This window comes from Leptodactylus fuscus, unplaced genomic scaffold (assembly GCF_031893055.1).
Source record: "Leptodactylus fuscus isolate aLepFus1 unplaced genomic scaffold, aLepFus1.hap2 HAP2_SCAFFOLD_351, whole genome shotgun sequence".
Taxonomy (NCBI): Eukaryota; Metazoa; Chordata; class Amphibia; order Anura; family Leptodactylidae; genus Leptodactylus; species Leptodactylus fuscus.
The window spans coordinates 69,059-85,967 of record NW_027440374.1 but is presented as its reverse complement, the minus strand read 5'-3'; the positions used below and the strand labels follow the sequence as shown (position 1 = coordinate 85,967).

Sequence of the window (16,909 nt, the reverse complement as noted above, 5' to 3'; positions counted from 1 at the left end):
GTATACAGCCCCCCTGGTATATACAGAGGTATCACAGTATACAGTATATATCTGATAATACAGGGCCTGCAGACACCGGTATACAGCAGTATACAGCCCTCCTGGTATATACAGAGGTATCACAGTATACAGTATATATCTGATAATACAGGGCCTGCAGACACCGGTATACAGCAGTATACAGCCCTCCTGGTATATACACAGGTATCACAGTATACAGTATATATCTGATAATACAGGCCTGCAGACACCAGTATACAGCAGTATACAGCCCTCCTGGTATATACAGAGGTATCACAGTATACAGTATATATCTGATAATACAGGGCCTGCAGACACCGGTATACAGCAGTATACAGCCCTCCTGGTATATACAGAGGTATCACAGTATACAGTATATATCTGATAATACAGGGCCTGCAGACACCAGTATACAGCCCTCCTGGTATATACAGAGGTATCACAGTATATATAGGGTCTAGCAGTCACCTCTAGGCCTCTGCTGTTGGTAGGAGACGCCTCTCTGTCACATGACCAGTTCCCGCCTCAGCACCACACAGGAGGATGCCGCGTCTCTTCCCTCACCTCAGAGCTGTCCTTGTTGTGTGAGGAGATGGCAGCCATGACAGGTGACTTTCCATTCCTGGTTATTACTCCAGCAGACCCCGCTCCTTTCCTCTCCATGTCCATTATACTAAGCTCCCCCTGCTAGGTGACAGGTCACACTGGATAAAGGGGTTCCCTGGCCCCCACAATGTCTTGTGTCAGGACGTCTCTGACTGGAGCCGCTTCTTGTAGACTCCATTTCCCTCAGTCTCATCTCTGCTGGATATTCAGCCCCTGGTTACATGTCTGCCGCCCTGGCTCTAGTCTGAGGGGACATTGTGGTCGCCCTTCATCTCCACAACCTCCATACTGGGCCTTTCACTATCTGCCCGGCGGACATGTCACCCCATGAGCGCCATGTCATTATATCTCCGCCACCTCGTACTATAGAATAGGAACTATAATGGCCGTCAGGTGACGTATTGTATCCTCACTGTATATAGTGACCTGTATATAGAGAGAAGCCTCATGTATACACAGAGCTGATACTATAGGATATATACCAGCGGGACATCCGAATCTGTATATACAGGGCTCCCTCTGTATCCACCATCATGATACACATTTCATTTCAACGCACAGAATGACCGCGATCACATGACTCGTCACTATAAGGGGTACGACGTTCATTACTGGTACAGTGTCCATATTAGGACATCCTCAGATATCAGAATCAAACATCAGATTAATGCTAGTTTACAGCTCTGATACCTGACTTCTGACATCTGATTTGTCTGACACCTGACTCTGACACCTGACCCTGATACCTGACCCTGATACCTGACCCTGACACCTGACCCTGACACCTGACCCTGACACCTGACTCTGACACCTGATTCTGACAACTGACACCTGACTCTGACACCTGACACCTGACTCTGACTCTGATACCTCATTCTGACAACTGACACCTGACTCTGATACCTGACTCTGACACCTGACTCTGATACCTGACTCTGACAACTGACACCTGACTTTGATACCTGACTCTGACAACTGACACCTGACTCTGATACCTGACTCTGACACCTGACTCTGATACCTGACTCTGACAACTGACACCTGACTTTGATACCTGACTCTGACAACTGACACCTGACTCTGATACCTGACTCTGACACCTGACTTCTGACTCCATCAGAGGTCAGACTCAGACATCACATACAAGCCAGCACATACACTATGCCACCTAATGATTGGCCAGGATTACAGAGCCCCCTGCAGGAGTAGAAGATACAGTGTATATAGCAGCTGCAGGCTGAGAAACTCAGATGAGACCTGATACCTGACTTGTGACTCTTTCAGAGGTCAGACTCAGACATCACATATACAAGCCAGCACATACAATGGTGGAAACTTATCAAGTGAAATGCTCCAGAATTCTAGTATCATTTTCACCAAATACACCCTGTAACATGTTGGGCACCACATTTATCAAGTGTTTTAAATACTTTTAAAACTTGTGAAAAAAGGGGCGTAGACTCACAGTAAAGGGGCGGGACCTACAACATTGTGCTACAAAAATTCACCAATAAGCTCCAAAGAACCTCAACTAATATTCCATAGGAGACCCTGCTGCAGATTTTACCAAAAAATCATCAGCGAGAAAAGTCCTGCACAAAGTAGAGGAGGAGCAGAGCTGATTGGATGAGACTCTTGCAGTAATTGTCATTGACAGCATCTCCACCAATCAGAGCTTCTGAGGGAGGGAACTTCATAAAGCTGCTGAAGTCTGGAACGTTCCTGTACCTGCTGTAAGTGCCACAGATAATGGTCAAATATACATTTTTACTATGTTGTGCATTTGCATGTGTACAATGAACTGTGTGTGCAGATTTATCTGCTGTACGAGTGCAAGGTCCCGGCCTGCCAGTGTCCGAAGATGATTCTCATCCTGCGCTGTCAACAAGCAGACAACAATCCCGTGATCGACCCATATGTCCTTCGTGATCGACCAGTAGATCGCGATCGACGTATTGGGCACCCCTGATCTACAGAGATCAGTATACCTAAGCAGACATTCACAGTAATATCACACATGTATATAGTGGTGCAGCAGATAAATCTGCACACACAGTTCATTGTACACATGCAAATGCACAACATAGTAAAAATGTATATTTGACCATTATCTGTGGCACTTACAGCAGGTACAGGAACGTTCCAGACTTCAGCAGCTTTATGAAGTTACCTCCCTCAGAAGCTCTGATTGGTGGAGATGCTGTCAATGACAATTACTGCAAGAGTCTCATCCAATCAGCTCTGCTCCTCCTCTACTTTGTGCAGGACTTTTCTCGCTGATGATTTTTTGGTAAAATCTGCAGCAGGGTCTCCTATGGAATATTAGTTGAGGTTCTTTGGAGCTTATTGGTGAATTTTTGTAGCACAATGTTGTAGGTCCCGCCCCTTTACTGTGAGTCTACGCCCCTTTTTTCACAAGTTTTAAAAGTATTTAAAACACTTGATAAATGTGGTGCCCAACATGTTACAGGGTGTATTTGGTGAAAATGATACTAGAATTCTGGAGCATTTCACTTGATAAGTTTCCACCATTGTATGTGCTGGCTTGTATATGTGATGTCTGAGTCTGACCTCTGAAAGAGTCACAAGTCAGGTATCAGGTCTCATCTGAGTTTCTCAGCCTGCAGCTGCTATATACACTGTATCTTCTACTCCTGCAGGGGGCTCTGTAATCCTGGCCAATCATTAGCAGGTATAGTGTATGTGCTGGCTTGTATGTGATGTCTGAGTCTGATCTCTGATGGAGTCAGAAGTCAGGTGTCAGAGTCAGGTATCAGAGTCAGGTATCAGAGTCAGGTGTCAGTTGTCAGAGTCAGGTATCAGAGTCAGGTGTCAGTTGTCAGAATGAGGTATCAGAGTCAGATGTCAGAGTCAGGTATCAGAGTCAGTTGTCAGAATCAGGTGTCAGGGTCAGGTGTCAGAGTCAGGTATCAGGGTCAGGTATCAGGGTCAGGTATCAGGGTCAGGTATCAGGGTCAGGTATCAGGGTCAGGTATCAGGGTCAGGTGTCAGAGTCAGGTATCAGGGTCAGGTATCAGGGTCAGGTATCAGGGTCAGGTATCAGGGTCAGGTATCAGGGTCAGAGTCAGGTGTCAGACAAATCAGATGTCAGAAGTCAGGTATCAGAGCTGTAAACTAGCATTAATCTGATGTTTGACTCTGATATCTGAGGATGTCCTAATATGGACACTGTATACTGGGTCCTGGAACCTGTATACTGTATACTCTACTATATATTGTAATGTATGATGTGGTGCCCGGATAGTGGCCTGTATATAGAGAGAAGCCTTATGTTTATACAGAGAGCTCCTTTATATCCACCTCTATGACAAACACAGCACAGACTGACCACGATCACATGACGTCACCATAAGGGGTGCAGCAAACTGGAGCCTGGGGGGGTCAAAGCTCTCTCTAAAACATAAGAAGTGATGAGTATTATAGATAGCACATGGTAAATTGGGGCCACATTACAGATTGCATTGGGGCCCAGGATCTTGAGGTTACGCCTCTTGTCGCCATCACAACACATAATGAAGGAGACCTACAGTGGATGAGAATGGATCAGAGTTATAGGCTAGGGATAAGAGTATGTTCAGACTACTGTTATTAGGATCCAATGCTGACACCCTCATAGGATAAGAACAACGGATATTTACAGTAGTAGAGTAACGGATAAAGATGTAGCCCCTCCCCCAACCTTGTTTGATCCAATTATCTATAATGTAAAAAATATGACCGACACTTTCATCGGAAGTCTTTACATGGGGATAAATGCAAAAAAACATCAAACATCTGTATCTGTGATGGATAAGAACAACGGATAATATCCAAAGAACAGGAGCAGAATCTCCAAGAAGAATTAAGGGTCACTGGTGCTGATCTGGTTAAGCAATTTTATTAGGCATAAAGACAACGCGTTTGGTGCACTGCATCGGCATCCTGTCAGGGCCAGCTGCGTGGAAAGCTCATACGCGGAATTTGGTCTCTGTCGCATGAACATACCAGTAAAATCGCCGTCTGATAGGGCTGCAGGGCTGCACATGCTCAGTGCGAGTGAGACCATGAGAGCTCCCTGCGCATGCGTGGGGTTATGTGCAGGCTGCTGTCAGCAATGCTGGGGTGTCTGATAGCTGTTCTCTATGGGCTCAGCGGAGCACTACAGGATTGTATATTTAGGCTACAGGGCTGTATACTTAGAATGAAGGGAAGATAAATGGCTGCTGATGCTGAGAAGAATAAAATCATGTAGAAATAACCAGAAAAACATGTAATGAAAGTTATAGATTTGGCAAATATTTAAAATAGATTTGATATGTCTGCCAGTCAGGCCCAGTTCACATCTGCGTTCAGGTTTCCATTCGGGGAGTCCACGCGGGGATCCCCTGAACAGAAATCTAATCTGCAAAAAAAAAAAAGTGGTTACCTCAGGAAACCCGCAGATCCCATGGACTAAAGTATACATCTATAGATCCCACGGACTAAAGTATACATCTATAGATCCCACGGACTAAAGTATACATCTATAGATCCCACGGACTAAGTATACATCTATAGATCCCACGGACTAAGTATACATCTATAGATCCCACGGACTAAGTATACATCTATAGATCCCACGGACTAAAGTATACATCTATAGATCCCACGGACTAAGTATACATCTATAGATCCCACGGACTAAGTATACATCTATAGATCCCACGGACTAAGTATACATCTATAGATCCCACGGACTAAGTATACATCTATAGATCCCACGGACTAAAGTATACATCTATAGATCCCACGGACTAAGTATACATCTATAGATCCCACGGACTAAGTATACATCTATAGATCCCACGGACTAAGTATACATCTATAGATCCCACGGACTAAAGTATACATCTATAGATCCCACGGACTAAGTATACATCTATAGATCCCACGGACTAAGTATACATCTATAGATCCCACGGACTAAGTATACATCTATAGATCCCACGGACTAAAGTATACATCTATAGATCCCACGGACTAAGTATACATCTATAGATCCCACGGACTAAGTATACATCTATAGATCCCACGGACTAAGTATACATCTATAGATCCCACGGACTAAGTATACATCTATAGATCCCACGGACAAAGTATACATCTATAGATCCCACGGACTAAGTATACATCTATAGATCTCACGGACTAAGTATACATCTATAGATCCCACGGACTAAGTATACATCTATAGATCCCACGGACTAAGTATACATCTATAGATCCCACGGACTAAGTATACATCTATAGATCCCACGGACTAAGTATACATCTATAGATCCCACGGACTAAAGTATACATCTATAGATCCCACGGACTAAGTATATATCTATAGATCCCACGGACTAAGTATACACCTATAGATCCCATGGACTAAGTATACACCTATAGATCCCATGGACTAAGTATACACCTATAGATCCCATGGACTAAGTATACATATATAGATCCCATGGACTAAGTATACATATATAGATCCCACGGACTAAGTATATATCTATAGAATACAGATAAAATATGGATATGAAATGCAAGGAACTCATTGAAGTCAATGGGAAGCTTTTTTTCAGCGCTGAAATTCCACACCAAATTCCTCACCATTTTCCTCTGTGTGAATGGACCCTTATTGTTGTGTTCCCGAGGGCTTGGCTAGGACTTGTGATGTGATAGTGGTGCTTTTTTGCACAATATTGTAAGCGGCCATTTTCGCGTGGCCTGTGGTCATGCGCAGTCTGCTGTGCCCAAGGCCTGAGGTCTAGAAGTCGGAAACCTGCACTGGGAGAAGACGATGAAGAAGACGCTGCTGACGAAGATGGAGGCGGGCACTGGCAACATCGGGGATGCCCCCAGTGCTGTTTGAGTGCTGGGACCCACCCACAGTGCTGTGAGAGAACTCATTTGCATACCGGAAAAAAAAACAAACAAACTGTATTTCTACCAAACTGCGGGCCAGAGGCGACTGATAAAGGTAGGAGACATCTTAAGGAGAAAAAAAAAGATATTTTATTGGTAGAATCCCTTTAACATATTCGTGAATAACAGCATAATCCTGCCTGTCTTCTGTATTCGTGTTTTTGGGAGTCTGAGCTCTTGTTGTAGTTGATGTTTGCGGTACATATAGTATATATACACATTGTATACACCATAAGCTATTATTATAAATATATTTTGTATATGAATGAGAGATTGAACGTTTTGTGTTTGTCACAAAGTTGCATGAAGGTGGATGTGGCTATCGATGACCCATTGAGACGTATGTAATCTTCAGGTTGTCTACTTTCAAAAAATATATAGGGGTTTAGGGGTTCACTTACTTTTCATGGTGTGTAATCCCTACATTGTATAGGATGATACTTTTTTTAGCATTTCCAGCTTCAAAGCAGATTTTTGTTCCTTCCAGTTCTAGCGATTTTCTGAAGACACGTGCATGCGGGTGCAGGCCATAGTGATATGTATGAACTCTGCACATGGTGAACTCTTATTTTTAGGAGATTTGGTGCATATAATTTATTGTTTGGTTTCCGCTTTTAACAACTAATATACGTTTATTTGCATTTTTTTCATAAAACATTCACTTTAAATCAAAATTGCATGAAGGTGCCTGTTCGTATACAGTACCAAGTGGCATTCTGACAATGCTGCAGGCGTCTACTTTAAGAAAATATATAGGTATTGGGGGGGCGGGGGTTGGATGATTTTTTAATGTTGCAATTTAGGTTTGATTTGTTCGTCTCAAAACTGAAAATTGTTCTGGCTACTGGAGGTGCAAAATTTCCAGAGACCCTTGGCAGCAAAAGGGTTAAATCAGCAAAGAACTCCAACTATGTCACTTGTGCGGTTTTGTCACGTTTGTGTCTATTACATTTTCTTTCTTGTAGATCTCGTATTCCCACACACCATTATAAGGCTGTCAGGTAAGACGTTCATCTCTCTTATGGGGTGTATACTTATATATTGTGGGGGCTCCGCTCAGTAGTACGGGGGGGGGGGGGGGGGGGGGTTGGTAGGTAGAGGGGTCGCTCTTCACACAGGGACACGGGAGAAGACTCTGTCAGGTCCTTTGTGCAGCTCCGAGCAAGGTTCACTGCCCCGGCTGTTATGCTCAGAGACTCGCACAGCACTCGCAGGGAAAATGGTGAGGGATTTCATTGCTGAAAAAAAAGCCTCCCATTGAGCAGCACCCATGGAAGGCTTTTTTTCCAGCGTGGAAAATTCAGCACCAAATAAGGCGACATATTCCTCCGTGTGAATGAACCCTTATATAGGCTGTACACACCTGAGGTATTAGGTCAGCAGGAGATAGGAGAGGACCTGCAGCAACTCCCTAATCCCGCACCTGTACTCCAGCCATTACTGTACTGAGACTAGGAACCTTAGTGGCACATATGTATCTGATCATTGATATGCGGGGGGTCACAAAGATGTCCTACAGGTTCGACTTAGCTGTCCGCTTGGAAAGTCACACATCTTTGTGAATGGACCCTTAACCCCTTAACGACCGGCCCATAGGGAATCTACGTCGGCACTGACAGGTCCTTCCTGACTGCTCTATAGGAAAACTACGTCGGGCAGTCAGGGAAGGATTCCCTGTCAGTTCCGACGTAACTGGAGCGGATCTTAGCTGTATCTTACAGCTAAGACCCTGCTCCATAACCCCCCATCGGAGGGGGCTCCGATGGGTTTTTTTTAACCCCTTCAGTTCCGTGATCAAACATGATCACGGAACTGAAGCGGTTCCGTGATGGTGACGGCGGTATCGGCACCCCCCGCGGCGAGATCGGAGGGTGCCGATATACAAAACATGCAGTCTGGGGTCTGGCCAGTGACCCCAGACTGCCTGAGCCCCCTGTTACCTGGTTGATCCTGCCCACGTTGTCAGGAAGCCAAGCGATGCGTCTACATTGCTTGGCTTCCTGATACAGACTGGAGACACGTGCAGCCTGTGTCTCCTTTGTCTCCAGCCTGTAATACTGATTCAGCAATGAAATCATTGCTGAATCAAGTGTCCTAAGAGGGACACATAAAAAAGTGAAATAAAAAGTGAAAAAAAGTGAAAAATAAATAAAGCTTTTGAAAAAAATGAATAAAGTTATAAAGCCCCAAAAGTCTCCTTTTTTCTATAGAAAATGAGTTATGTAAAAAAAAAATCTAAAAATTTATAAAAACAATACATATTTGGTATCGCCGCGTCCGTAACGATCTGTACAATAAAACTGAAATAATATTTAATGTATACGGTAAACGTCGGGGGAGAAAAACGGAAAAAACCCGCCGGAAGTAGTGATTTTTCACCATCTCACCTTAGAAAATATGCTATAAAAAGTGATCAAAAAGTCATATACACCCCACAATAGTACCGATAAAAAGCGCAGGTTGTCCCGCAAAAAATAAGCCCCCAACCAACACTGTCCACGGAAAAATAAAAATGTTACGCCTCTCAGAAGGTGGCGATGCAAAAATCACTGATTTATGTCCCCAAATGTGTTTTTGTTCTGCAGAATTAGTATCGCAAAAAAAAAAATACTATAAATGAGGCATCGCCGTAACCGTACCGACCCGCAGAATAAAGTTTACATGTTACTTATACTGTACGCTGCACACTGTAACCGTACCGACCCGCAGAATAAAGGGAACATGTTATTTATACTGTACACTGCACACCGTAACCGTACCGACCCGCAGAATAAAGGTAACATGTTACTTATACTGTACACTGCACGCCGTAACCGTACCGACCCGCAGAATAAAGGTCACATGTTACTTATACTGTACACTGCACGCCGTAACCGTACCGACCTGCAGAATAAAGGTCACATGTTACTTATACTGTACACTGCACACCGTAACCATACCGAGCCGCAGAATAAAGGTCACATGTTACTTATACTGTACGCTGCACACTAACCGTACCGACCCGCAGAATAAAGGTCACATGTTACTTATACTGTACAGTGCACGCCGTAACCGTACCGAGCCGCAGAATAAAGGTCACATGTTACTTATACTGTACACTGCATGGCGCAAAATTTAAAAGGGAAAACTCAATGCCAGAATTGATTTTATTTTTTTAAATCCAGCAAAAAAAGAGTTAATAAAATGTACTCAATAGATTGCAAGCACCCAAAAATGGTGTCATTACGAAATACACCTCATACCGCAAACAACAAGTCCTTATATGGCCGCGTCACCAGAAAAAATAAGAAAATATAGCATCTAGTAATGTGAAGACAAAAACCCGCAAAAATCGCCAAATCGTTAGAATACAACTGGCTGCGGCAGGTAGGGAATATATAAGCTGTGCGAGCGGATATCAGGGGACTCCCCAGATTTACAGCTTATGAGGAACAGACACCAGAAGTGACCCCCAAAGTGACCCCCAGAGTGACTCCCCTAATCATAGGAGCTACTGGGACATAGTAGGGAATGTGGTGTCTGCAATGTTCTCTGCACAGCTTATATATTCCCTCTTCGCCATCCGCTGTGCAGTCACGTCTGGGATACGAATACTCACTACACCCCCTGATAAATTCTTTGAGGGGTGCAGTTTTCAAAATGGGGTCACTCCTTTGGGGAATCCACTTTTCTGGTACCTTACAGGCTCTACAAACATGACATGGCGTCCAGATACCAAACATCTGAATCTGTGCTCCAAAAGCCGCATCGCGCTCCTTCCCTTCTGTGCCCTGCTGTGTGCCCAAACTGCAGTTTATGCCACAGGTATGACACATGTATGACACTGGTGTATCCGGGATAATGCACGTAATGTCATATGTGAGTATTAACTGATAATAGGGCACAGCTGGACACAGAAGGGAAGAAGGGTTATTGGGTTTTTGGAGCGCAGACGGTTTGGTTTTTGGATGCCATGACACTTTTGCAGAGCTGAAACGCCAGTAAAGTGGAATCCCCTGATATGAGACCTTATTTTGGAAACTACACCCCTGAAGGATTTCTCCAGGGGTACTGAGAGCATTTTTAACCCCCAAGTGTTGCTATAACTTATTATCCATAAATGAATACGAAGCTGATTGTGAGAAGTGAAAATACCAATTTTTCCAGGAATCCGTCATTTCAGTGAGTAATATATTGTGCCCGCCTTGTATCAGAGATGAACGCTCTGAAAGCCGTTGTGCCCGGGATACCCACTTAACAGTTTTTGGAGTGTGTGTCTCTGCTGACACAAGTTGGGCACAACATATCAGATACTGAAATGGCGAATCTCTGGAAAAATTTCATTTTTAACTTCTCATTGTCAGTTGCGATTTCATTTCTGGAAACTAAATAAATGCAACCCTCAAGGGTTAAAAGCGCTCGCTACGCCACTTGATAAATCCCATCAGTGGGCTAGTGTCCAAAATGGCGTGACATGTCTGCGGATTCCACTTTATTGGCAATTCAGGGGCTTTGCAAAAGTGATGTCCAAAAACCAAACTGCGCCAAAAAACAAAATAGTGCTCCTTCCCTTCTGTGCCCGGCTGTGCCCAAACAGCCGATTCTACCCACATATGGCATTAAGTCCGTTATCCGGGGTACACCAGTGTCATACATGTGGGCATACACCGCCATTTGGGTACACAGCAGGGTGCAGATGTGAAGGAGCGCTATGTGCTTTTGGAGTGCAGATTTACATTGTTGGTGTTTGGACACCATGTCATATTTGCCGAGACCCTAAAATTGCCCCTAGAAAATGGGGTCACTTCTTAGGGAATTCCAGTTTACTGGAACCTCCAGGGCTCTGCAAAAACATCATGGCGCCCAGAGGCTAAAAAGCGTACTGCTCCTTCTCTTCTGAGCCCTGCTGTGTTCCCAAGCAGCAGTTTACACCCACATACCGTATTTTTCGGACTATAAGACGCACTTTTTTTCCCCAAAATTTCGGAGGAAAATGAGGGTGCGTCTTATAGTCTGAATGTGGGTGGAGGAGTGGGTTTGCAGCATGGCCGCACTACTGCCACCGCTAGTTTTCTTCAGCGGCAGTAGCGCGGCAAATTGCAGGCCCCGGCAGCTAAGACACTCCCCGGCATCCGCCGGTCTATTACAGCAGATGCCGGGGACTGTCTTAGCTGCCAGGGCCGCGCTACTGCCGCTGAAGAAAACCAGCGGTGGCAGTAGCGCGGCCATGCTGCAAATCCACTCCTCCTCCACAGGTCCCAGCAGTCAGTTAGCCCCCCCCCACCGGCCCCATACCTTTAGTGATGCAGGCCGGCTCCTGCACGGCGAGGCCGCAGGAGCCGACCTGTTCCGATGACAGCCGGGAGCCTAATGAAGGCTCCGAGGCCTGTCATAGATATATATTACTATCGCAGCTGGTCTATGACCCTCCGCGATAGTAATGTATAGAATCTCCCATAGACGGCAATACACTTGTATTGCCGTCTATGGGACTTGCAATCAAATGATTGCAGGTTCAAGCCCCCTAGGCGGGGGATATTAAAATAGTAAAAAAAAAAAAAACACTTAAAAAAAATATAATAAAAAATAAAATAAATAAAAGTTCACCTCCTTTCCCTAGAATACATATAAAAGTATAACATTACTGTGAAACATACACATTAGGTATCCCTGTGTCTGAAAATGCCCAGTCTACTAATATTTTTATGTACAGTGAACGTCAAAATCAAAAGTGCTAAACTGCCGGGTTTTTCTCTCTGTTTTGCCTCTGAATTAAATAAAAGGTGATCTAAGCAATAAACATTTCCCAAAATGGTATATCTAAAAAGTACACCTGGCCCCACAAAAAAAACGCCCTATACATCCCCGTACAGCTGCAGGGTCACCTGTCAATGTGGCCTTGCAGCTGTTCCAAAACTACAACTCCCATATATTAAATATTTTACCATTTTTTGCCTGAAATTTTTTTTCCCTATTTTTCTCCTCTAAAACCTTGCGTCTTATAGTCCGAAAAATACGGTATATAATTTTTTGACCCTCGGGAAGGCCCCTTAATAGTTTTAGGAGTGCTGGTCTCTGACAACACAAAGTGGGTGCAACGTATTGGGCACCGAAATGGCAGATTTCTTTCAAAATTTCAATTTTCATTTTGTACATTAATTTTTGGGAAGCATTTTTAGGCTCAGAGTGATAATACACCTTGATACATTCTTTGATGGGTGTAGTTTTTAAAATGGGGTCACATTTGAGGGGTTTCCATTGTATTGGTACTTTAGGGGCTCAGCAAATGTGACATGGCACCTGAAAACTATTCCAGGAAAATCTGCCCTCCAAAACCCAAATAGCGCTCTTTCCATTCGGAGCCCCACCATGTCCCCATACAGCAGATTATGGCCACATATGGGGTATTCAGGAGAAATTGTGTAACAAAATGTGGGGGGCTTTTTCTCATTTAACCCCTTGTGAAAATGAAAACTTTGGGGATAAAGGGACATTTTAGTAATTTTTAACCTACACATCCCAAGGTTAGTAAAATCTGTGAAAAGGTTATAGGGTCAAAATACTCACTATACTCCTCAATTAATACCTTAAGGGGTCTAGTTTATAAAATGGGGTCATTTATGGGGGTTTTCAATTGTTTTGGTAACTCAAATCTTGTTTGAATGTGCAATGGGCCTAAAATATCTGCAAGCAAAATTTGTGTCTTGAAATCCAGTTGGTGCTCCCATCTTTTTGGGCCCTACCATGCGTCCGTACATAGGATTAAGGCCACAAAGTGTACATTTTTGAACACGGGAGAAATGGGGCCATCTATTTTGGGGTGTTTTTCTTTATTTTCATGCCATGTGTGCAAAAAAACTGCCTTTAAAATGACTCTTTTGTGTAAAGAATATGACAATTTTTTGTTTGACACAAATTCTTTTAAAACCTATGGGGTCAAAATACTCACTATACCCCTCAATGAATACCTCAAGGGGTCTAGTTTATAAAATGGTGTCATTTATGGGGGGTTTCAATTGTTTAGGTAACTCAAATCTTGCTTGAATGTGCAATGGGCCTGAAACATTTGGAAGCAAAATTGTGTCTTGAAATCCCGTTGGTGCTCCCTTCTTTTTGGGCCCTACCGTGCGTCCGTACATAGGACTAAGGCCACAAAGTGTACGTTTTTGAACACAGGAGAAATAGAGTAATCTATTTTGGAGTGATTTTTCTTCATTTTCATGTGTTATGTGCAAAAAAACTGCCTATAAAATGACACTTTTGTGTAACAAAATGACATTTTTTTGTTTGACGCAAATTTTATAAAAACATATGGGGTCAAAGTACTCACTATACCCCTCAATGAATACCTTAAGGGTTGTAGTTTATAAAATGGGGTCATTTATGGGGGTTTTCAATTGCTTTGGTAACTCAAATCTTGTTCAAATGTGCAATGGGCCTAAAATATCTGCAAGCAAAATTTGTGCTTTGAAATCCATTTGGCCCTCCCTACCTCTTAGGCCCTACTGTACATGCATATATAGGACTAAGGCCACAAAGTGTACATTTTTTAACACGGGAGAAGTGGGGTGATATATTTTGGGGTGTGTTTCTTCTTTTTGATGTGTTGTGTGCAAAAAAACTGGTTTTAAAATGACACATATTTGAAGAAAATGAAAATGTTATTTTTTTCATCATTTGTAATAATTCTTGCAAAACAATATTTGTTTGATCAAAATGCTCACTAAACCCCTCAAAGATACCTGAAGGGGGCGAGTTTTACTAATTGGGTCATTAATGGGAGGTTCTGTCATTATGTCACCTATTCTTGTCTGCAAACATAGCTTGGTACAGGAAAAAAAAAAATCACAAACTCAAAATTTCCAAAATTTGCTTATAAACTTGATAAACTTCTAAATTGTCTAAATTACTCAAATATGCTAAAATTATTTCAAATATGCTTGAAACACAAAAGGAACATTTGGAAATATATAACTAGTAACTTTTTTGCCCTGTATTATTGTGCATATGTGAGATATCGCAGCTGAAAATGGAAAACATTGTAAAAATTTAAAAATTTTCAGCATTTGCGAGTTTTTTAATAAATTTACACAAGTTATATCAGTCTAGTTTTACCTTTTCAGTAAAGTAAAACATGTCACGAAAAAACAATATCAGAATCGCTTGGATGCCTAATACTGTTACAGAATTATTCACTGATAAAGTCACACAGGGCAAATTTCCAAAATTTGGCTTGGTCATTAAGGTCTAAAATAGGCTGGTCACTAAGGGGTTAAGGACAGGCACGGACAGTAAAGGACACTACATAGTGTCCCATTTAAAATCATGCAAAATGCAACGGACACAGCTAGTGTCTGATGCTAATGTCCACGCAAGATTTTGCACGGACATTAGCACCGGACACAGACGCTAGTGTGAACGCCCCCTAAGTCATATACTGACCACATACTGTACACACAGGGGAGACATCACTATACAGTAACTCATATACTGACCACATACTGTATACACAGGGGAGACATCACTATACAGTAAGTCATATACTGACCACATACTGTATACACAGGGGAGACATCACTATACAGTAACTCATATACTGACCACATACTGTACACACAGGAGAGACATCACTATACAGTAAGTCATATACTGACCACATACTGTACACACAGGGGGAGACATCACTATACAGTAAGTCATATACTGACCATATACTGTATATACAGGAGGAGACATCACTATACAGTAAGTCATATACTGACCACATACTGTATATACAGGAGGAGACATCACTATACAGTAAGTCATATACTGACCACATACTGTATATACAGGAGGAGACATCACTATACAGTAAGTCATATACTGACCACATACTGTACACACAGGGGGAGACATCACTATACAGTAAGTCATATACTGACCACATACTGTACACACAGGGGAGACATTACTATACAGTAAGTCATATACTGACCACATACTGTACACACAAGAGGAGACCACTATACAGCAAGTCATATACTGACCACATACTGTACACACAGGGGGAGACATCACTATACAGTAAGTCATATACTGACCACATACTGTACACACAGGGGAGACATCACTATACAGTAAGTCATATACTGACCACATACTGTACACACAGGGGGAGACATCACTATACAGTAAGTCATATACTGACCACATACTGTACACACAGGAGAGACATCACTATACAGTAAGTCATATACTGACCACATACTGTACACACAGGGGGAGACATCACTATACAGTAAGTCATATACTGACCATATACTGTATATACAGGAGGAGACATCACTATACAGTAAGTCATATACTGACCACATACTGTATATACAGGAGGAGACATCACTATACAGTAAGTCATATACTGACCACATACTGTACACACAGGGGGAGACATCACTATACAGTAAGTCATATACTGACCACATACTGTACACACAGGGGAGACATTACTATACAGTAAGTCATATACTGACCACATACTGTACACACAAGAGGAGACATCACTATACAGTAAGTCATATACTGACCACATACTGTACACACAGGGGGAGACATCACTATACAGTAAGTCATATACTGACCACATACTGTACACACAGGGGAGACATCACTATACAGTAAGTCATATACTGACCACATACTGTACACACAGGGGGAGACATCACTATACAGTAAGTCATATACTGACCACATACTGTACACACAGGGGAGACATCACTATACAGTAACTCATATACTGACCACATACTGTATACACAGGGGAGACATCACTATACAGTAACTCATATACTGACCACATACTGTACACACAGGAGAGACATCACTATACAGTAAGTCATATACTGACCACATACTGTACACACAGGGGGAGACATCACTATACAGTAAGTCATATACTGACCATATACTGTATATACAGGAGGAGACATCACTATACAGTAAGTCATATACTGACCACATACTGTATATACAGGAGGAGACATCACTATACAGTAAGTCATATACTGACCACATACTGTACACACAGGGGGAGACATCACTATACAGTAAGTCATATACTGACCACATACTGTACACACAGGGGAGACATTACTATACAGTAAGTCATATACTGACCACATACTGTATACACAGGAGGAGACATCACTATACAGTAAGTCATATACTGACCACATACTGTACACACAAGAGGAGACATCACTATACAGTAAGTCATATACTGACCACATACTGTATACACAGGAGAAGTCATATACTGACCACATACTGTATACACAGGAGGAGACATCACTATACTGTAAGTCATATACTG

General features: G+C 42.7%; 1 long non-coding RNA gene across 1 annotated transcript; it reads right to left on the bottom strand.

Annotated features, from left to right (window-relative positions):
- Nucleotides 1-1,344: 1,344 nt before the first annotated feature.
- Nucleotides 1,345-1,691, bottom strand: LOC142187956 (uncharacterized). The gene is made up of 3 exons (XR_012712625.1): nt 1,663-1,691; nt 1,571-1,602; nt 1,345-1,412 (listed from the first exon to the last, which is right to left on the bottom strand). It is a non-coding gene; the product is annotated as an uncharacterized LOC142187956 (long non-coding RNA).
- Between the last annotated feature and the right edge of the window lie 15,218 nt (nt 1,692-16,909).